Source organism: Liolophura sinensis, chromosome 9, assembly GCF_032854445.1.
Source record: "Liolophura sinensis isolate JHLJ2023 chromosome 9, CUHK_Ljap_v2, whole genome shotgun sequence".
Lineage (NCBI taxonomy): Eukaryota > Metazoa > Mollusca > Polyplacophora > Chitonida > Chitonidae > Liolophura > Liolophura sinensis.
The window spans coordinates 27514274-27538152 of NC_088303.1; the positions used below are offsets into that span (position 1 = coordinate 27514274).

Genomic DNA, 23879 nt, shown 5'->3' on the forward strand with positions numbered 1-23879 from the left:
ATACTAGCTCTGTTTCAAAGTAGTACAAGACCCTAGTGTGTGGATCTAAACCTAGCTTATAAGGTGCGATATAAATAACGCTTATATTCTCCAGATGCCGGTGAACAATGCTCGTCAACAAGTGTAGGAGGCAATAAAGAATGGCGTACTCGACTACAATATATGTTGTGTTCATGAAATCGCACCTATATACACATTCAGCGGCTCGAGTAGAAAATCTGATTGATCCGATATATGGATTGTATAATAACATTGATTACACCATATAGACAAGACACTTTGATTTCTTTGTTATCGTTTTGAAGTACATGTTTTCCTGCACAACATCAGTAGGAAACAACCACACCTGCATGGAAAAATACCTGACAGACATCCTGGTGTAAAACGGCGACCTTAGCAAAACTTAAGGTGGATTCGAACTCACGGTCACATCTTTCAAGAGTTATATCGACCGATCAGCATATATGGTTTAATATTAAGAAATGATGTGAGATTTCATTACACTGAACTGAAAGACAAAAAATTATTCATTTCGTGATGCTGTAAAAAAAACACAGATATATATATATATATATATATATATATATATATATATATATATATATATATATATATATATATATATATATATATATATATATATATATATATTTTCAGCATCACGAAATGAATAATGTTTTGTCTTTCAGTTCAGTGTAATGAATTCTCAGATCGTTTCTTAATATTAAACCATATATGCTGATCGGTCGATATAACTCTTGAAAGATGTGACCGTGAGTTCGAATCCACCTTAAGTTTAATATATATAGAAGACATAGAAAGATATAAAGTCTGGCAACAGACTTCTTTATACCCTCTGTGACAACAGGCTGTAAAACAAGTTGCGTAATCTGGCAAGACCTAAATGTGTTTCCTATTTAGAGGCCCTCGAGGTGAGGTGCTTACTCGCTTGCTTATTAGATTACATATTTGTTTGGAAATAATAAAATATCTCCGCCTCTTGAAACTACTACTTTCGGCGCCGGATTTCAACAGAGTAAAACCATATGTTCCTCTCGACGGTTAACACAATATGCCAGTATGGTGTAGTCGCTAACCGGTGGTGGAAGAGAATCAACAGAGCTACATGGTGTCAATCACAAACTGCCGGTCGTCGTTTCGCCTTGAATTTTCAGAGCTATCTCATTTGTAACAACACATAACAAGCCGGCAACCGAGGTGTAACATAAAAAACAGCTGCTAAAATGTGGAAGCCTGCCCACATGTATAATTTTGAGGTGTAAAACGAAGTCGCTTCGAAAAGGCTTTGGAGTTATTCTTTGTCATCATACACATAAATATGTATGCAAGGTTCACTGGCACCTTCTCAGTTGATCAGTTTTAATTCATCCATTTCTAAGACAGACATACTCTGAACTTACTTACTCGTCTTTCCTTCACAGTTTGTCACGGTATTTGATTACACAGGTATGTTTCCTGCTTAGGTCATGCATGACTCACGATGAACACTCGTAGCGTGGCTTTGCACTATGAGCGATTTTTGCAAAGAAAATCCGTACCATGCAGTTGTTGTCCAATGATTAGATAATTGATGGCAGTTTTTTTTTAGGTGTGCTTGTAAAACGCCTCTTTGGACCGTGGCCAAAACCGAGTCTCCTATTCCAAGTTTCTGTAGAAATATATATGCAGTATACCTCTGTCAGCCTAAACTCAAGAGTAAGCTCACACTGATTCAGCAGATTGGCTAATGATTGTTATGTTTGTACACGTCTGGCATTTCTCCATAACGTATGTGAACAGTTACATCAATCTGGGTTGTGTGAGCGCAAACTATTCGCAGTTCTTATCGTCATTCTGTCAGTGGTATAAAACAGTACTTCGTTACCAATATCATGCAGCAGAAACAAGCTCATATATAATAAAAGACGTTGACACATTTGGTGTTATATAGAAATGGCCTATTCGCTTTTAATATAACCCATCCAGTATTTCTTGACTGGTTTTCTCAAATTGGTGTAGACCTATCTTTTGTCAGGCAATGGCGGCTCGTGTCCAAGCTGGATTGACTGTTGTTGATTTGTAAAAGACGAATACTACGTCACGAACAACGCCCACAAATCCTCATTTGGCAGGAATGAAGAATAGGGCACACAGTTTGGTCCTGGGCTACTTATAGGAGGTAAAGTAGGCAACAATTTCCAATCATATAATAGAACTAGAGTGGAATTTAATTTGCATCAAGAGACTGGAGTTAAACATTGCTTAAGTGTTAATGCACTTTCAAACAACTGACCAATGGTCTCCATTTTCACTATATTTATTTGATTTATTTGATTGGTGTTCTACGCCGTACTCAAGAATATTTCACTTACACGACGGCGGCCAGCATTATGGTGGATGGAAACCGGGCAGAGCCCGGCGGAAACCCACGACCATCCGCAGGTTCAGACCTTCCCACTTACGGCCGGAGAGGAAGCCAGCATGAGCTGGCCTTTTCACTATAGGAAGGGTTAATATGCTTGTGAAAGTTACTATGCTTGTACCCGGGATGTCCAGAGCTAGCATGTCTCTGTCCTGGATGTGAAGAGCTACTATGCTTGTGTCCGGCGTGCGAAGAGCTAATATGCTTGTGTCTGGCGTGTGAAAAGCTACTATGCTTGTGTACGGCATTTGAAGAGCTACTATGCGTGCGTCCGGCGTGTGAAGAGCTACTATGCTTGTACCTGGCATATCTCCAGAGCTAGCATGTCTCTGTCCTGGATGTGAAGAGCTACTATGCTTGTGTCCGGCGTGCGAAGAGCTACTATGCTTGTGTCCGGCGTGTGAAGAGCTACTATGCTTGTGTCCGGCGTGTAAAGAGCTACTATACTTGTGCCAGTGTGTCCAGCAAGTAAAAATCTACTATACCTGTGTCCGATGTGGGAAAAGCTAATGTCTCTGTGTCTGCTTGTGAATAGCTAATATGTGTGTCTGCCATGTGGAGAGCTATTCCCTTGGGTCCGGTATTTGAAAATCTACTATGCTTGTGTCTGGCAATTAATGAGCTATAGTGCTAACTTGTTGACGAGGCATGTAGTAGCTGCTTGACAACCATGTTAAAATGTACATCGAAACGTTGCAAACTTATAAAACTGACGTTGATATCCATCTATATATAAACTCTGTGAAGTAACGCAAGATGTACATGTGTGTATATATCGAAAGAATTGAAGGCTGAAGGGTGCGGATTGGTGATCACACCCCAAGACACTTTCATTTGTCCATAGATGCCGTATATTTGCTCCCAGCTTCCGGTTGCTCCGCTAGAGATTCATACACATCTGAACGTTTATAAAGTACCTAGCGATTGATAGAGTTTCATGCCACTAAATGCCTCCAATACATCCCTAGCAATTCGCGGATTTCCTTTGGATTTTGTCTGCTTTCCTCTACCCGTAATCATGATCACATGATCGCTGTTATACAAATCTAATTTTCTTGACTACGGCGTGAAATACAACCAAAAACATAAGTCAGAAGTACCAGTATAGCCACTGACGATGTAAAATGTCGATTATGTCATGATTGGGTTTGTTTTTAAGTGACGTTCATGTACTAAATTTGATAATGAACACGTTATCTGAAAAAGAGATTAAAAAGAGAAGAAAGTTTCAGTCTGACTTCAGTTACGTCGGGAGTGGATTATATTTGTACATGTATATCTAAAATAAAACACCAAAGATATCATGTTTTGTTCACATTTATTGATATAAATATATATTGGGAGATAAAATAATTAATTATATGGTCATGATCTTTATACGGGTCATTGTTAATTGTGAACACCTTCGGTCCGACATTTCCCATGTTCGTGTATACAGGTATATTTACATGTATGTGTGTATATACATATAGTTTTCTGGCTTGCAAGGCCTAAGACAGAGCGTCACAAGCGAGTCAACCCGCTGAGACCGCTAAGCCTGGAATCTTAACAGCGGTTCAATTCAAATCCTGGAGGGAAAACAGCATATGCCAAATGACACAGGTGGTGGCCATATTGTTTTACTTTCACCAGATTTCGTGCGAACCGTTATATGAAAATCACGCGGCATTCAAAACAAGGTCACCACATACGCAAGTAACGGTTATCATGCTAGACCGGGGAATCGTTGGGGAAAGGACAAGTGGCTGTTTAAATGTATCCACACGTATTGTTATGCCGACGTATTATAATGTTGAACATATATATATATATATATAGCATTACCTGGCAAGGACAACATATGAAAGTATGTAGATATATCTTTAAAACGCATAAACGAAGTGAATCGCATTTATCTTTACAATATTGCATTGTATGTTATACATACACTCTGAAATAATTGAGCTTGACACAAGTCAAATAGATAAATATAACATTTTTGTAGTTTCTGGATGTAAGACCCCATGTTATTATAACAATGATCAAGTTGTTAACACAGCTAAAATAGCATATTAAGGCCCATTTCTTAGAGTTGGGTGGCTATATACCGATAAAGATAATATCTCCATAAGAGGACATGAAATATGTTGGCAATCGCAACCAATCCATAGACATTTTACATGTATATGCCATTAATGCTGATACGGACCCTGGTGACAAACTTCAGCCATGCCATACAACATAACAAACCACCAAAGGGAAGAAAAGATGCAAATATAGCAGACGCAAAAAAAAAGAAAGTGAAACTTACCAATATGAATGCCAAACATGGCTGGAACTATATTCCAGGAAATCCTTTTTGCAGTCTGTATTATATCAGAAAAGTGGCATTGCAAAGGTCCTGTGTGCATCAGAATCATAAATTTTCTTTTATGTAATAATACCAGATCCGACTGTTATCTCTGTTTAAAATGCATTATCCACTATGTTTGTGCTGGGTTTAGAGTAACTGTTAATGAATGTTTCTTTCTCTCTCTATATATATATACATGTACAAGCCTGAGCAGCTACTCAAGCAGATTGGGATGACATAGCGTGACACAACACACCATGTAAAGAGAGGTTTGATATGGACTGCTTTTGTTCCAAGTTGAATGTGCTCGGTAAATATGTTAACTTTATATCGAATCTCTGGGATTTTAAGAAATATTTATGCACAAGAAAGAATATACTGTCAAATGAGCAACTGATTGATGTTTTTATGTACGTTTATGCTCAATATAGCATACAATCATCCCATTTCTCTGAGTTATTCTAAGCCAAATATCTAACGAACCAACGCAAAGAATATGCCCTACATATCACAACGTACTTTCTATAAAACAAACCAGATAATGTAGGCCTACATGCATAAACTGGAGTCAGGAAGAAATACGATGCTATTCAGTCTAACACTTGTGGTTAGACATAGGCCTACGAAATTGATTTAAACAATTTCTGACGACAAGATGAATATGGATAACTGCGACTCATGCCATATGGTACCTGGCCTCAGATACCGTATGGCAATAATCGACAATGTTAATGTTTAGCACTGTGGCTCAGTCCTAAACATTCCGCGACCAATAAGCTTTGGTGCATACCTGGTCCAGCCTGTGAGAAAGAAGCCATAAAAATCTTGTCAAGACATAATCTTGACAAAATCTGGACCTTTCTATGCCGGCTGCTCGGAGGGATTCCTGGCAACGCCAAGGGGACATCACTCGCAGCCTCATCACCACCTGTCTCCTTGTGTCCTCTCGCCCAGAATTTCACACTTTCATCGTTAAAACTCATCCCTGCCCAAAGCTAAGACGGTTTCCATCATTTTGAAACCAAGCATGCACCTGTACACCAAAAATGGTAGGCTGGCAGCGAAAAAAGACTTTACACCCTAAAACACACAGAATTACATTCGTCTCTAGGAACCGAAGTACTAATGGGGCCTTGATTCCTATCAGGTCATCATAAGGTTACACATGCGCAAAGATTTACCACCGAATTGAAAAGTGAAGGAACACTGATTGGGTAATACTTGCCACACAAACATTTTGGTTGTTTATGCAATATAAATTTCTGCATTGTTAGTCAGCACCTGGTTAAAATGTATCAGAATTTTTTCTGCCTTGGATAGAACTGACAAACTTTTTTGCCAGTGTTACTACCCATCCACCTGGAGGTTACCAAGGTAGCAAATTGCAATGACTTCACTTCCAGCAACCACAGTTCAAAAAAGTGGTGGTCATGCTAGGTTGATTTTTTGATATGTTGTAGAGAAAAGTGCAAGCTGCAGGTATGGCATGGTACCAGGCAAGAGTTTGAGGATATATATTTTTGAGGTTTAAGTTGATAAATTTGCTACGTAAATAGTAAGAAAAATTAGTGCGCTGGTGTAAATAAACTGACGCCCGTACTGGCAGGAAGTTCAACAGCGTGGCGTTGTCGATTCGCCTGGAAGTAATTTGAAGGGGAGACTACTCTTCAACTACTCTCGGTGAATTCTCGTGACAATACAACTGCGACAAGAGGTTCTGTGTTCCGCCTGGGTTGTACCAACTGCCTCATCGATCACACTCGATCAGAATTAGGGGGATGGATAAGAGGACATATATCAGACATAAAAGGAAAATTAAGAAAGATGAGTAAACGAGACGTTGTTGTGACATCATCCCAACTTTCCTTTATAAATATGACCTGTTTGAACTGACCCAGCCGATCTTCACCTTTGATTTATTTATTTATTTATTTATTTATTTATTTATTTATTTATTTATTTGATTGGTGTTTTGCAGGCTGCTGACAGACCTTCCCACACAAACGCCTGGAGAGGAAGCCAGCATGAGCTGGACTTGAAGTCACAGCGACCGCATAGGTTAGAGGCCCCTGTGTTAGAGGCGCTGGCGTGCTAAAAACCTGGGCCACGGATGTCCATTCTTCAATTTTGAGAACAGATTTGTAAAACCGCCCACAATGAAAAAAAGCTGACTGACGTCAGATATCATGTACCATGGCAGGTTTACATTTTCATCAATCTACGATTGTACTGCAGAAAACTGCTGCGAAACTCATTCAGGCAGATCCATAAACATTGCAATTTTGAATTACCAAAAGTAAACCAAATAAAGCGCACGCAAGCACAAAAGAGCAGGCATCAAGGTTGAACCCGCGACCTCACGTGACAGGCTGCGATTAACTTAAACGTCGTGAACGGTATAGTGGCTGTAGAAAGCACATTTGGTGACCTGTATGCCTGTACTCAAAACATCCGCTGTGTAGTATTGACGTCACACGCACACATATCTAAACTAAGAAATCAGCTTCATTATTCTTGAATTAAGTTTTAAAAAATGTGAAACAAATAAATTCAAGACTCAGTTAAATATTTACTTATTTGATTAAGCATTAACGCCTCGATCAGGAATATTTCACTGGTTTATAACGGCGGTCAGGTTAGATTTGTTTATTTATTTATTTATTTATTTATTTATTTATTTATTTGATTGGTGTTTTACGCCATACCCAAGAATATTTCACTTATATGATGGTGGACAGCATTATGGTGGAGGAAACCAGGCGGAGTCTGGAGGAAAACTGGTCAGGTTAGAAGAAACCGAGCCATGCCCAGAGAAATTTTCTCACTTAAAGCCGTGTACGGTGCCCCATTTGTCAAAGACTGCTTTGAAAATGACACCTCTTTACATAACATATTGTTTGAAAGACTAAATTTTAAATGCACTCATGCATTACGAGGGGTGTTAAAGGATTTAACCCTTAGAAAAAAGATAAATGTCTGTGCACTCGGGAAGAAAATTAGAGTGATGCATCGCAGTAAACCACGGAATTGCCTTCGTTCACTGCATATTTACCTGCATAATACATAGTGTTATCTGTCTTGTCTACGTACAAACGTTAAGTCTGTAAGGAATATTATATCGAAAAATAGTTGCTTCACAAAAACACCACACGGAGACAAAACTCTTAGGTTTCGAAAAAAACAGTTGAAGACTGATAACCCTACTTCGTCAGAATTCAAATTATACCTCCTTCAGAAAATGTATCATGACAGTGCAAATCTGAACGCCCCCACTGATCTCTCCGCATATTTATAAATTTTAGAGAAAATCGTGGGAACCTCGGTGCGAGGGATGCCGTATTTTCTTACCAGTCAAATACAAGAGAATTTTTCGGCTCTGCTGGATACATACCACAGCTGTCGCACGACTTGGGAGGGGTCAGCAATTCTGCTTTTTGTCGGTCCACTAACACGAAATTTTTTATTATTGTTATTTCAGATGGCCAGTCAGTCAGTCAGTCAATCAATGTGTCATGAAATCCATAATTCTCAACAGAATGCACACTGAAGTAGTCTGAAAGTGGCCGTGATAAGGTAAGGGATATCTCAGGGGTTAACAGAGTTTGACGTGGTATAGAGAGAGCAAGAGCGATAACTCGAGTTTGATCTGGAACTTGTTTACAAGAGCGCTGTTCAAATTGACAGACAAAAACCACAGACACAGCTATTTCTTGTGAGTCCAGTGTGTGGAAAAGCATTCCAAAAATTATTGACCCTGAGATTTTTTTAGTGCAGAAGAGAAAACAACCCGTTGTTTCGCACAGATGCAATTTCATCGAACTCTTGGCGACAGTGGTTTTGAGTGACACTGCTGATGCAGATGTATATAAACGCAGGTATAGACCGTGCCTTCCCGGTTCTTTACTCAGTTTGATTCATTCGGGGTTTTCTTAGCGGAATCTGTAAAACGACGGTCTTGGCTTTACTTATACCTGTCCCCTATTGATGACAACTGACATCTGTAAAGGTAAGAAGACTGAGTGCGTACCATTCTCTCTCCTTATATAAAGATATGTTATTTGTGCTCAATTTTATTGACTATACATTATACATAATAATTTATACATATTAACAACCAATGTATATAGACCAGACAGAACGATATTGTACATCATAATTAATCAGACTTTATGAGGTTAAGAATATTAAAGACAAAATAATTCTATACATCATTTCCAATGCCAGAGAATAGATGCATATAAGAAACTATATATGTGTTAATTCTACTTAAGCCATGGTTTTGGGGTGCGTGTAATTTGCAACTATTTAAGAATGATATGGAGAGTTGTCAAATTAAATAATAATCCCAACTGAGATAGCGGGACGTTTTTCACCGGTTATACGTGACCATTTGCCATCTATCACAGTGTCGTCGCTGCTCTGGGGTTATTCTCTATGCTGCAAGTCTTTTATTATATGCTATAGTTTTTTCAAAAGGCAGCGTTGTAAATGAATCATAACAAAATGCCACCATGAACAACTGATTTTATGACCCCCATGTATATGGAGGCCAAACAAACAAATTATTAGTTGGAAACTTTGTTCTCTATTATGATACAATGAGGATTTTCTTCTACCATCAAGTATTCGCCTTGTATTCGCTGGTTATTTCGTTATTTTGCGACAAAAGAAAAAGAAAAAAACAGTCATGATTACCGGTTAAAAAAACTCCAAAACTCTACTATAACTTGCATTAGGTGTCTCGATGACATAGCATGGCTGACAGGTAGCTCTCAAAGTCGTAACTTTACGGAAATACGGATATTTCTCATCCACATTGATAATGACTGTACTTTGATCCTTTAACCCGAGCAGTCAAATGTCTAAAAAAAAATAAATAAACAGTTTCACAGTACGTTATATAATTGACGATATAAGACAGGTTACACGTAGTTCCACACATCGAGAATTCTAATTGAAAAGCATATCCTCTTAGCCTCCATACTGATAATGACTGTACTTTGTACATGTACAACTACATGTTGTATGGTACATGTACTTTAATCGTAAGTCAAGTTTGCCTTGTAGGCCTATAAGAGAACAGGTCATTTCTTCGTTCCTCCGGTGAAGTGACGTCTACATTTGTAGTTTATACATGTAAAGGCGAGATGTGCTTTGTTTAATCAAACCAAGGCCTCTGATGCATTGAGGCGGTGGGGTGGGGTATAGCGATAGAGTAAGATTGCTGGTACACACACTGTGTAAGGGTTGCACGTCAACGCGCAGTTTCATGGCGAACTTTGCTATTCATCGTAAACGTGTTGTTAAAGTCTGCGCGAAAGCCCTCTATACACATTAAAGTTTGCATGGTTTGTCGCGTATATGAATATAGTTATAGAACATGCAAGTTATTGGTATTATTCAGTTTTACTCATCAACGCCTGATGAATCATTGAAATCGCTTGGACATTATCGTGTCTGACTCCAACATTGATGGCCCATCGCGGATGTGTATTCCTCAAAGGTGTGATTGCAGCCTACTTCAACTCAGTGGGAAGAAAGCTGAGGCTGCATATAATTCTGCCCTTAACAAATTGGTCTTGGCAATCCGTCAAAACTCCATGAATGATCAGGGAATAATCAGTGCAAGTTTGTGGAGCTCTAAGCAGATGCTGTTAAGCATTATTTACCAATTCATGACACTTGGATTTATTTGTCGTCTAAATCACAATAATTACAGCTTGACACTGTACTGTATATTACATCTGTTCTAATATCGCACGTTTATTGCGCGCACGCACATGGATCACCGTTGTCTGTGTGTTAACATTTTCAAACTTTAATTAGACGCTACACGCTTACTATAGTCTGAAAATGTGCGAGGAAAAATCGTCTATAAAACTATGTAGAAACTTTGTACTAGGTGAGAAACTATGTACGTTTGAATGAAATAATCGTTTGTGAAACGTTTGAGCAAACTTAAATCCTTCCACTGAATTAAACTTAACAAGTTCCTGTATGTCAATCACAGTTGTATGCGGATGGGATTATTGAAGAGTAAAATACATTGACAGACTTCCTAGCAACACGCGCTCTGCTAAAAGATATGTATTTTGTCACCCGGGACCTGTAAGTGTACTCTATCCATTTGTATCCACGAAAAACTGCTGCATTTGTTTGCGGCCTATAAATGCTGACAACCGCGGCATTATTTGGAGATTTAATATCAAATATTTGCTGTTTACACCCGATAGCTACGCTCAAGTCAGTAATGTCGTATAACAGGATTACCTCGATAGCGAACCTAATGCCTTGTGCTAACAGTCACGTGTAACTTATTGTCTTAACTATAGACAACAGACACTGCGCCTAGAAGAAATGACAAGTTTTGCAAGTTATGTTTCAACATTCTTTTTGTTCCTTTTGTCAATGCATCTCAAAAGTGTCAATACGCTAAAAGTGTACACGTATGTATTTGTGTGTGTATTTATTGCCAAGTGAATTGGTGTATGCTACAGCTTAGATGCTTGTTTCAGCCTTAACGTGTATGTAGTCTGTGGCACGCGGTGCCCAATGGATGCCAAAGGTCCTGTAAAATAGGAACCGTTACATATTGCCACTGAAAAACAATTTTCGAATGACATGATTTTGACCAGCAAAGCTTTCTATGTAGCATAAAAAGGTGTGTGACTTAAAAACGAATTAAATATAGTTTCCGTATATTGTTTCGCGTATTCAGAGGGAACAAAACACAACTTTAGCCTGGCACGCGGATTAAGCTTTTGTACATATTATTCAGCGACACAATATGAGACATTTGTAGTTTGTGGAAAAAAACATAATAATATACTTTTGCCTATATTAACGATGTCAACCACTATAGTGACGAAATACACCCATTGTGATATAATTTCCAAGTCAGCAGCATAGCATAGCTCCCCACCCCTTTCCATCTCTCCCCTCCCTATTCCCCTTCAGAATAGGTGTTCTGTTTGATCAGAGTTATCAGCCACGTGAGAAGCTCTCCGCCGCTCGGACTCTTGACGTTTCTCGCGGGGATGCTCTGAGCTATCACAGTTTACACCGTCTCGGCCAAATTCGTCAAACACGGTGTGAGACTGGACACCGGTCACTGTGTGCTGACAGCAGATCTCCCGCGGACACAGGGCTTACAACGGACCAGTCAACCACTCACAATGACCGCTCTTATTAAACCCATGTTTATCCACTGGTCTCATCTTCTCGTTGCGATCCACGTGAAATGATCCAGTTTCAACAGTTCTCGGAATAGTTAAATAGTATGCATGAATAACTATGCATGTCAGGAAATTCAGACACGCCATATTATTCTCCGTTGGATATAAATTAAAACACATGTTAAAAACTTCAACAAAAAATGTATTTCATTAGCAAAACAGTTTACAAATAACAATGCCCTCGGGGTGATGAGGGAAATGATACAGGGGTAAGCATTAATCGTGATTTAATCAGTCCGTGTGATACAAAACGGATTGTTCAAAACTGCCTGGGGATTTAATACCAGATTTAACTTTAACCCAGGTTTTCTACATGGCCCCAAATAATTGTGTAACATTGTATTAAATGTGAACTAAATCTGCTTCTGTTAAATTTGGTCTCTGTACAAATGCATTGCTTGCTGGATTTTGCAAATATAGGACGTATATAATATGCCTTCATACTGGTATTGGCTAATACACTTTTGAACAACCGGGCCCTGGTACTTTAATACTGAAATATCACCACGAACCGGAATCCATTCCATGAAGGAAAAGGCACGATAAGAGTGGTTGATAGAAAACAACACTCACGTGAATCCTATATGCCCTATTTGTTAAGATATAGTATTTTGGAAGGCTATACAGTGTACACAAAAAACACTTGTGTTGAAACCTAACACAACAACTTGTGCTATTTTCATTCAACACAGAAATGTGTTACCCCAACACAAACATGTGTTAAATAAATATGAAATAAACGTGTTTGTGCTCCAAAATAATAAAACACAAAATTGTGCTGAATCAAAATGAGGTAATTTATGAATATCAACGTAACTTGTGTTGGAACAACGAAAATTAGTTCGTGTATAACATCCAACAAACCTTCTGTTCAACACGAGATAAAATTGTTCAAATATCACACAAGACTTTTGTAGGAAAATACACAAGTTTGTGTTCATACAACATAAGTGTTTTTTGTGTGCGGTGTACTCCATCACTTCATGAGCTAACCCTTTATGCAAATTGTACGTGGAAAGGTCTCTCAGCAACCTGCGGATGGTCGTGGGTTTTCCTCGGGCTCTGCCCGGTTTCCTCCCACCATAATGCTCGCATAATCCCACATGCTAACTATAATCCGGTCTTATAGGTGAAATATTCCTGAGTACGGCGTAAAACACCAATCAAATGAATAAATAAATAAATTTATGCAAATTGTATACGTGAGTGCATCCATTACTTACAAAAGTGATGGCCTGGTAACACGGGTAGATAATGTGGCTCCCTCCAACCTGGAAACTCACTGAACCCTTTTTAAAAGGCCATTGAATCTCAGGGTTTTAGGGGAAATATTTCAACGGGGATCATTTAAGTGCATAGATTTTTAACTAAGTCTAGTTGTTAAGAGCGTAATGTCAGATGTAAATGCCGTGACGGTTTGACACTTTTTAAAGGGTCTTAAAACCCTGCCATGTTAAAACTAAGACAATCTCCATTGTGGATCTTCAGCGGACCGATTGCAGAAACATAGCATTGCTGTGGTCTCGTGATATCTCGGTGTGTGCGTGGGAGAAAGAAAAAAACAGTGATTGATTCGATTATCTGTTTTTAGGAAAACCGAACATAAATATGTTCACATATATGTACAGTGAATCACGATTCGTTTGACTACATGTAAGTCACAGTTTCTGGTTGTTATAGAATTTGAACAGCGGAAGTGGCTTTGGCGACGTCAAAAGACAATGATTTTACATAGGTACACTTTGCTTTTTTCTGCCTGTGTCGTTTGTAAATACGCGTCATTCCAGAGTTAGCTTGAAGCTGCTTTGAGGACTAACCTCTTCAGAACATCTGCTCCGATGCTCCTGCAAACAGGACGAAATCCCCCACTCGAACCGTCTCTAACGCTCTGCTTGTTCCCATGAGCACCGTCGCTGAAGGCTTTTTTTATTATATCGGCCTGTCCACCAGGGAGACTCGCATTTCATCTCGTTTGCCACTGAGATTAACATCACTTTAGCGTCTAAATACCTCAATCTCGAAAAGCACAGATCGGTCCGCAGCGTCTACCCTGTGCAGCTGTAGAATAGGGTTTGAGACGTATAGTGTATGCATACCAGTTTCGCGGAGGAGCCCCTGCGTGTGTATCTTACCGAGCGGACACCCGAACGTTCAGGATAGCAGGAGGAGTACGAGTTACAGGTGAAACCCCACAACAGACTATACAGGTAGGCTTTTCATTTTGTTTGTACGTGGTAACATTTAATAGTGAAATTATCCGGTTAAAACACAGAGCATAGATCTTGGATGGGACCTCATCTTCAAACGAATGTTTATCAATCGTGGGCGAACAAACTCTGACGCAAGTGGGTTTGGTTTATGCATAATAGGTCCTAGAACAGATCACTTTCGCCAGTAAACACCTATTTAGTGGCTTCTTTAGATTATGAGTATTTTCGTGTACAAGAGTATAGAGTAGTTCCTTGTGTTTCTTAACTAACTCGTATTAACGACTGGTATGCGAATGTCGGACTTGGCGCTTAGATTCAGGGACATTTACTATAGGCTATGTGACAGTCATCAAGTTTATGGGTGAGGGAAGCTAGCAAGGGCTTGATTTCATAATACGACCTTAACATATTTGTCAAGGGTTGTAGTGGACTTCAAGCAGAAGCCACAATTTGAACACCCAATCATTAACTACATCAACAGATAAATAAATATATATATATATATATATATATATATATATATATATATATATATATATATATATATATATATATATATATATATATATATATATATATATATATATATATATATATATAATAGGATGATCAGTTTTTAACACCTTCAGCTAGAGAAATTTTAGACAATATGACACTTTTTGTCGTATACAGCTTATATCTTACCTTTCGTCACTAAATTTTGCACTGATCTCAAGCTGTGCCCCTTGTTGAATGAAAAAGGTGGCTGGGGTGGGGGGGGGGGTCTTCGAAGGTTTTTAAACTTGAACTGTATAGAAATATTGATTTTAAGGCTTTGAGGAATCCTAGATGCTGTACAACAAAGATCACCACATCCTGGGAACTTGGGTTTTCAGAGCAGGAGTAAAAGGTGGAATGGAATACTCCGGAAATACGTAAGTTCCCGAACGGAAACTTCGGCCAACTAGCCTTAAAACAAACCCCAAAGAGCGTGGGCATTTCAGCCAAAGTTACCTACGTCAAAATAACGTGTCTTCCACAAAACTGTCCAAGACAAAATTTCAAACTTAGATAATTTCAGGTTTGTAGTGTCAAAGAGTCCATAGCATGATGGTGAACACATTTACATCATGTTGCACACCCGTATACTAAACAAGACCAGAATTTCAGAGAACGAACTTATATTGGCAAATTTAATGTTTGGGAAATGTTTCGGAATTAACGATCGGGTCTCGGAATCTTCGCGATGGTTGCTATTCTAATGGCAAAAAGAATTACTATATCATTATGGGAGGAAGCAGTGGTACCATTCCTTGTGTGATACAAATGCTGCATACACATGTATCATAATAAGAGTGGAGCCTTAAATGTTGTCATTGCAACATTTGTTTGGTAGGTGTTGTCTCAGTTACTGTGAATCCAAATTAAACGAGGACCTATTTTTAGAGAAGGATATGTGTGTTAATAGATTTCAATTCGTTGCACAATTAGTGTGAGTAAACAGTTTTCCTATCACTGCTGGCTGGTGCATGTGCATGAGTACTTAACACGTTCGATGTCCGCCCTCGGAAAGAAAATGGCGGGTTTTGCTTGCAGATATGTGCTGTGTGTAAGAATAATTGTGCCTTAGGCTCCATTTACAAAATTTGTGTGCTTCTGGACTGGGACTAATTCCAGAAAGTTAGTTTTAACTTTAGCCAAAATTTGAAATTTGATTTTAAATACTTATGTCTGCACTGAGAGAGTTGAAATTAGTCACATGTAGTTTGAATTTCTTGTACCATAAACTAAATGCATTCATATTATATTGTTTTTTTACATTTTTGACTTAAGTCAAAAAGCATTTTGTGGTATTGGTTTCAGGCCTTGCCAAGTCGTTCATCAACCACACCAGTAGATTAGCTTGTTATAGTATTAACAATCATTCCATGTCTCACAAGAGAATAATATGACCATGACTATATATGTCCGAACAACAGCTCAAGCTCATGTATTATGCAGGATTTATGCCGAACTACTTTTTATAGATGCTACTGTTGTAAGGGAATGTTCTTTAATCAGCAGTGTCAGCTTAACGTTTTAAGGTTGCTTGCGTAGGGCGTAATGGCTATACTTGCAACCAGTAAACTGATTCTACGTCTTATGCGTTGGTTGTATTTCCTTCTCTTGAAGAAGTTTGCAATGCGTCTTTGAATATCTATCAGCTTTCTCTACCTTTCTTTTGGAAAAGACAAAGGCGAGTCTGGGAAAGGCTTTCTTTGGATGGAAGCTATTTCAAGCATCTGTAGGATAGGCAATGAACCCTTGCCTTGTATTCATTGCATCACAAAACTTAAAGAAACGTTTTTCTAATGCCACGATTACCTTTTGCCCGCTGCACTTATTTGTTCACTGTTCACTTGATTTCGTGTTGATCTGGGTGTGTGTAGTTTAATCTTCTTAGACGAGCACTCAAAAAAGTAATGGAATATTCTGAGCATGACTTAGGTTTTGGATTTGGGGGACATTTATTCAGAGCCGCTCCTTGCGTTAGGCTATCTGTTAAGAACATAATATCACAATGGAATGCCTCAAGGGCTAGACAATTTTAACAAGGCTTTATAATCTCTGTCATGATAAATAAGCAACGCTGATTTAAATCTTTTCACAAAGCCGTCAACAAACAGTCTGAGGAAACCCGCCTGGTGCAGTTATTACGTTGATCGTGCTCGCTGAATGAGGTTGCACTTTTTTACCTTACGCCTCGGAAACGTCTTTTCCTCTTTGAGAGAGAACAACCTTGGTATCTGTGCCACACACGTCACCGAACTTGTTTGCCAAGCACCTCATCTTCAATTTCCAACATATCAGTTTAAATAAACAGGGCCTGGGCAATTCCCCTTGCCGTACACCACGTGGCGTCCGACCGCCCTTATTTACTTGGTCGATGTCGAAACATCAGCTGTCAACGCCTTGTATTTGATTCATCGTTTATGTTGACGGAATAGGCTTTGTGGAACGCATAGCGTCCATGGCATATTGCCAGAGTGTGATGTCAACATTTTGTTATGCAAACAGAAACTCTGTCTCATACCTGTGTACTGGTGCAGAATGAGCTGAGCATCGGGATGAGTGCAAACAGCTGACCAGCGTGTGAAATGCGCTGGAAATTATTGGTAAATAGAATTTACTTACACTGAACTCTTTTTTGACCAAAAAAAAAATATACTGATATACACTGCATTTGTCACTCTGAATAATACGTGCTATTTTTCAGGTACACTTAGATCGAAACAGTTCATACCATGTGGGGATATCGGTCTGTTTTAAACAGAAGGACGTGGCATAAACCTTGGAATTGCTTAAGCAAGTAAAAGTTTATTGCTGTTGATTCAGAACAAAGGTATCACTGTAGTTCCTATGTCCCCATAATAACGATGGATATTTGTTCTGCGTGGGAATTGTACACTGCCAAAACTGTCAAAGCTATGGTCATTTTAGTAAGTATTGCTGAGTTGATCGCTTAAAAATCCTCTACATAGTGGTCAAAAGACGTGTATTGTCTTTCGGCCAAGGCACCGAGAAAACGAGTCTTGCATGTGTGATGATATTCATCGCTCCGGAAATGTGTCAGATTATTGTATCGAATGCACATAGGTAAATGGCCTTACTAAAAAAAATACGCTGTGCTTTCACAGATTTCCTTATGCACTGCAGAGCTACAAACTGTTGGCCTTCCAACCTTAGCTAATGACCGGCACCTGACCTTGGATGTCCGAAAACCCGGACTAGGCTGGATTATGTTCGCGTGTTTCGACCCAAATCCGGGGGTTAAACCCAAATCTCGTTACAGTCACGAGATCGCAAACACGTGTGAATCACAAAGACGTTCTAACTCGAGAATGATTCATCCTTTCCCTAAACTCAGATATGTTGAACCGATAGCTGTCTAGATCAAAAGTATAGATTAGTTCATTAAATTGCTTGTGGTAATGGTTCTCCAGTATTGGTTTTGGCAAGTGGAAAGGCTTAGAATATAATGAAAGCGTGATTAAGATTAGAAGGCTTTGCGATGAATGAACAAAAAAAAACACAAACACCAAGAAAGCAATCAGAAACAAACAACGAAATATACCACAGGATCCTTCGTCAAATATTATTACAGATATTATTATTGTGTCTAGAACTCTTCTTTCTCTGTTATGTATTTAAAGGTTACAAGAAAAGGTAATATAAAACGAAGAGTAAGGTTTTAAGGAAAATGAAGAAAGATACGCCAAGTCAATTAGAAAAAAAATTTTGAGGCATATTACTTTCAATTCTGTTTTAACAGCTTTCACCGTTTACGTCACCACATTAGCCCACTTAATTCCCAAACTGATTGATGGGGCCATTGGAAAACTATAGTTTAAAGGATGAGTTTCCGGGTTCATTATTTATTCATAATTAGCTACCCCTATATATCTTGTTAAATTGAGTGTGAAAAAAAATTTGAAAAAGGGTACATTAATCTGAGTAATGTGGCATTTAAAATCACCAGATTAGGCTGGTTTTAGGCATTTTTCCACCAACACTCGTAGTCTGCGTCGAATTACGTCATACAGATCCAACCTTCACGAGGTGTTAGAGATTCGCCATTTAGTTCAGTGTCAAAAAGTGAGAACAAGCACATCGGATTTCTCCACGAAATGTTTTGCTGTTCTGCATACGTTTGTACGCAGGTCGTCGAAAGACCGTCGAGTTGGCCCTCAAGGAGTCGTAGATTTATTGCACAAGAAGGAAGGATTTTGTACCCACGGAAAACAGCCGTGTCTGCTCTCACCATTTTACAGCTGAACTGAAAACTGATAGATAGTAAATCTCTGTACACTCTGACGCCGACGTCTACATCCTACTTGTGTTTAAGGGGCCTCCGTGGCTCAGTTGGTTAGCGCGCTAGCACAACGTAATGACTCAGGAGTCTCTCACCAATGCGGTCGCTGTGAGTTCAAGTCCAGCTCATGCTGGCCTCCTCTCCGGCCGTATGTGGGAAGGTCTGTAAGCAACCTGTGGATGGTCGTGGGTTCCCCCCGGGCTCAGCCCGGTTTCCTCCAACCATAATGCAGGCCGCCGTCGTATAAGTGAGATATTGTTGAGTACGGCTTAAAACACCAAATAAATAAATAAATAAATACATGTGTTTATACTGTACATGGCTTTATTTGGAATGCTGACAGTAACATGTGCCTGTAGTTGTCACCGCATATAGGTATGAATTTAGAGCCCCTCAGAATGCCCCTCAGGGAACAGAATGTTTGTTGTGAATTGGACAAAAGGAAAGAATAGTAAATAAATATTAATTCATAAAAAAAACACACGAAATGTACAGTGTAACACAGGGTAAAGCTATAGCTTTTTCAGTCCGCACATTGCCAGTCCGGCTGGAAACGACTGGACAAAGATCAAATTCATCTTCTGAATACTCGGAATCTGAAGTCTGGTCAGAGATGTCAGCGTCATAAATCGAAACTTCAACATTTTAGATTATGGGTTCAGATTGATACAACAGTGTATTTACTTCTGTGTGACTAGAATCCATCTCGAAAATGACATCGTTTTGAAACGAATTCCCAGGTCAGTTAGGCTAGCTAGACTTGGGTTGACCATCTATGACGTCCCTCCCTGAGCCGTATCGGGCGGACGGCTGGAGGTCGGCTAGGGCAGTAAATTTATTGTTTTTGTTGGGTTTAAAGTCATTATTATGTTTCTCATTGGCCCTCCCGGTGACATACTGTTTAAACAGGTTATAATCTTTATAATTAGGGCCAATAGCTAAATTTGGACACTAATCCTTTAAAGCCAGTTTTCACCCCCAAAAGAGAGCCGAGAAGCTTTTTTGTACTGTTATATGTTAGGCCACATCGTACACTCCATTCCAAGAAATATTTTAAGAAATAAAATCCAAGCATCTTATATAGCCTTTTAAATATATGGCACAGTATAAGAGATTTTCCAGTCCAGGAGACATTTGGCTGCCTTCCTCCGATCTGCCCATTTTCCGTGTCAAGAGCAAGCTGCAGATATGTAGATTGTTTTCAAAGGTTTTACATGTTTGTGTCAAACAAAATCAAGATAGGTTGACCTTTTTATACTTACTTGATTTATATTGTCGATTTTGTTGAACACTAGCCCTGTTGTTGTTGGCATTTTCTTTTGATAGTTGCTATGCGCATTTCTGTTACAATTTGCGCATATAAGTTTGAAGATGGGGGTATTTTGGACTACCATTGTGGTTTAGCTACTTAAACTTATTTAAGTAATTACACTTCCTAATTCCTCCTATCGTGTCCATACAACTATTTCCAGTTGCTGACATTTGCTTTCTTCTTTCGTCGGTTTTAGTAACGGTCAGTACATAATAGGTTTTCATATACTTCATTCGACAATCCCCATCAATGACTGACGTGACAGTTAGTTTAGAGTTGTTCGAGGATGCTCAGTGTGAGAGCTCTATGCGACCCCCCCCCCCCCCCCCCACCCTTCACCCTCAATTTCCCTTATAAACAGTGACAACGGCACGTGATGCTTTGGAATCTCCTGTTAGGTTTCAGCTTATTTCCCTTCACACTGCATGGAAGCCATCAACGTGATATTGAACTTGGTATATGCGTCTAACTGAGGTCTGTACATAAATGATAACGGAAGCCTGAAGAGGGTTTGTTCACTTCTCATCCCGGCGAATCCTGGGACCCAATCCTGGATTATCTCGTTCCTAGCGGTGAATACAGGGATCTGTTCAACTTTCTCTTCAGTTTAGCAAAGTTATGCCGGGGCATACCTGACTTCGAACCAGTATGTTGAAAAAAAAAACGTTGCATCGTATCTTATTTCATACATTACCATAAAGTAATCCAAGTGGAATTTATGGAATTATAACAGTTTGTCTTGGAGCGATGCAGCCGAAAGACAAGTTCGATTGTTTATAATATGGTTATTGTTTGTTATCACAATAATGTCAGGCTAACTGTCCACGTGATGTCCCCATCATTCTCACGTAGACACGACTATACTGCGTGATCATAGTGATAGAAACTGTGTCAACCATGTCGCTTCTGAATTCTGAACAACATCATTTGCATTTGGCTAAACTGCAAATTGCCAAGCTGTCATAGAACGACAGTATCTGCAAGGCAACAGGTACCGAAAGGAATATCAAAAATACGGAATTAGGAGAGTTTCCAAGTCAGTGTTCATTGTCCAAGGTCGGCATCACATGTATACAATTTCTGAACGACATGCAGTTTGCAACCCGAGAGAAGACCAATGCAGTCAAGGGTTTTGACTGAAGTCATGACGTATACATGTATATTTCATCCAATCTGTTACATCGTCAGGGGCTGTAAAACTTGCAAGCTTCAAATTGCATATTTATCCTCTGTCGAATAGCCCTACTTATTGAAGTACCGCTGTCTCAATAATTTTTTTATTGTCTCTGGCAATATGGGTATGGTGGTGTTATTAAAACTACGGCCTATATCGACACGTCTCAGGTTAAAACCACGCTCACAAATATTACATGTAATAATGACTGGTAGTCATGACCTTTTTTACACCATCATTTCTGCATGTAATTATCCGAGTATAATTGAGAAATCGGAAATGAGCGATTTGTCTTTCGAAACATGCTTCTCGTAATTAAGGTCTGTGTCAATTTCACTTGTGTTTAGCGAACTCACCAACAGTATTGTGTTAGCCAGATAGCAATCAAGAGAACGTTTGTTTAAAAAAAACACAGGTGCGGGCCCCGAGAATTCACACTGTCTCCGATTCTTGAAATAGACCGCGCACTCAGTGGGAGAGGAGGAAGGGGAATGAGGTCTATGAACGGCAGAGCAGAGCAGGTCAGTTTGTGAATGGCTTAAAGTTATAGGGCACAGTTTTCACACGAACATCAGCAAGAGAAAGACAATCACAGGTGAAAGAACCACTAAAAGGTAGGTCAGTATACCAGATGAAATCGTAAAATGTGATCAAATCAAACTTGGCTGCTGATAAAACCCCGACTTCATAACCTGGAGGTAACAGTGTTTTCTAGGGTAGGAATATCCATTATGCTGCAAAGACCATGCATGCATTCGCTCATACTGCAGTAAGAGTTCATTCAGGTGAGAAAATCCGACTTAATATACCCTGGAGGTACCAACATTTCAGGACCTTAATATAGTATTCACCAAGGCCATGCAGTTGTTAAAAAGTGTAGTAAGAGTTTGTTCAGTTGATGAAATCCCGTCTTACCCTTGAGTTACCAAGTTGACATTTTCGGAAAGGAATTATTATACATTAAGGGCAGAATTTCAGAATTCAGAATTCCAGTAAGGGTATCTCCATTCTGCCACAGAGTACAATTTACTTTGTATTAAATATAAATCTACTTTCAGATTTACAACACATTATTTTCAAGTACACATTTGAACCGCTGGTTCCCGAGATCTCAAATCAGGGCTAACAAAATAAGAAGAGCCAGGGGAACGTTTTTCGCTGGTAAAATGGTGACCTTATGATGGACACCTAACTGCATTGGAGTAATCGACGATTTGTATTTTAACGCTTCATTAATCCTATAGGTACGACCTAATTGATCTGTGCTCAAAATGACATGGAAACACGGTATATCACAGATTCGTATACGACATCTAACAGATGACCTATCTGACCGAGCTGCTAGATCAGAACGAACGCCTACGGGTCTAGATCAGGCGATACGTACAAAGCCACTCCCTGTATACGGCCATACCGCTATGAACGGCCATCCTGCTATATACGTCCTATTTCAACACCTCGAGGACAGGATGTGTATCTTTATTAGATCTGTCCATGCCCAATAGAAGTGTGATCATGATAGACACGTGCCACATAGTCAGTTGCAGATAATGAAGACCTATGCTTGAGACAACGTGTTCTAAAAATTGTGGTACCCACTAAGTATATACGATGGTAGTCTAGATATGTTTAGAGCCAAAACGTAATGACATTTATGAAGATATGGCATGTCTTTTGAAACGTTGAAACATACAGAGCTTACGAAGGCGCTGAATTAAATATTGATGGTGTTATTGACCCTATAATGTCTGCCTGTTGAGACGATTGGTCGAACTTCCGGTATATTACGTCGGCTAAATGTGGAACAGTAGATATATAGGCCAAAAATTTAATTTCTTAGATCTCAGGAAAAGAATCTCCCGCTGTTGAGATGTAGCCCGGAACAGCCTTATACAATTAAAGCTATATCCCGACGTTACGTCAGGCGCATTTATACGATGATGACGTATCTCTTCAGTTCAATGTTGCCCTATTTTACGTTCGGTGCATGTTTGCGGCTGCTTCGTAAGATGAGACCCATGTAAGGATCGGTTTTCAACACTTTGTTTAAAATGGTAATTTTCTGCTGGTTTTCAGTTTGCATACGTGTGCATTTCTCATTACAAACATAACCTTTAACGTAATACTTTGCACCTGGCGAAGTATATACGGTGGTTTACTCAAACCTCTCCGCGAATCAACCTGACCGCCGTCATATAATTGAAAAATCCTTGAGCAGGGCTTAAAATACCTGTGAAATTAATAAATAAATAAAAGATGTAAGTAAAAGATCTCTTCATTGCATGAGCTCGTTGAGTGACCTCTGTATATTTTGACTAGGATCTAAATGCATGTTGTGACGTTCGTAGATCATTCGTTAGTCC

At 39.2% G+C, this 23879-nt stretch overlaps 1 protein-coding gene across 1 annotated transcript in view; it reads left to right on the plus strand.

Annotated features, from left to right (window-relative positions):
- The first annotated feature begins 14086 nt into the window (after positions 1 to 14086).
- Positions 14087 to 23879, plus strand: part of LOC135475884 (uncharacterized) — a 30284-nt gene continuing 20491 nt past the window's right edge. Inside the window, exon 1 of the mRNA XM_064755831.1 lies at positions 14087 to 14196. The gene's annotated coding sequence lies outside the window, so the exon portion shown is untranslated. The remainder of the gene's footprint in view (positions 14197 to 23879) is intronic.